Raw genomic sequence first — 277 nt, forward strand, 5'->3', positions numbered from 1 at the left:
AACTCTTCGGTAGTTGTTTCTGTGGTATTTTCAGCTGTGGTAGTTTCAGTAGAATGTTTTGGCCAATCTTCCACTCCCAATGATAAAAATTCTGGTCCCTTGAACCAACGAGAAGTTTCAGATAAGTCTATATGACGGCTGTGGCGTGTAGCATCGTCAGCAACATTCGCACTTGTAGGAACCCATTTCCAGTCACACGGCTGAGTTACGGCAAGTATCTCCGCGATACGATGCGCTACGAATGGTTTATAGCGGCGGTTCTCGGAGTTTAACCAGC

This window comes from Rhagoletis pomonella, unplaced genomic scaffold (genome assembly GCF_013731165.1).
Source record: "Rhagoletis pomonella isolate Grant_MI unplaced genomic scaffold, Rhpom_1.0 Rhpom_scaffold_00004, whole genome shotgun sequence".
NCBI classification, from domain to species: Eukaryota; Metazoa; Arthropoda; class Insecta; order Diptera; family Tephritidae; genus Rhagoletis; species Rhagoletis pomonella.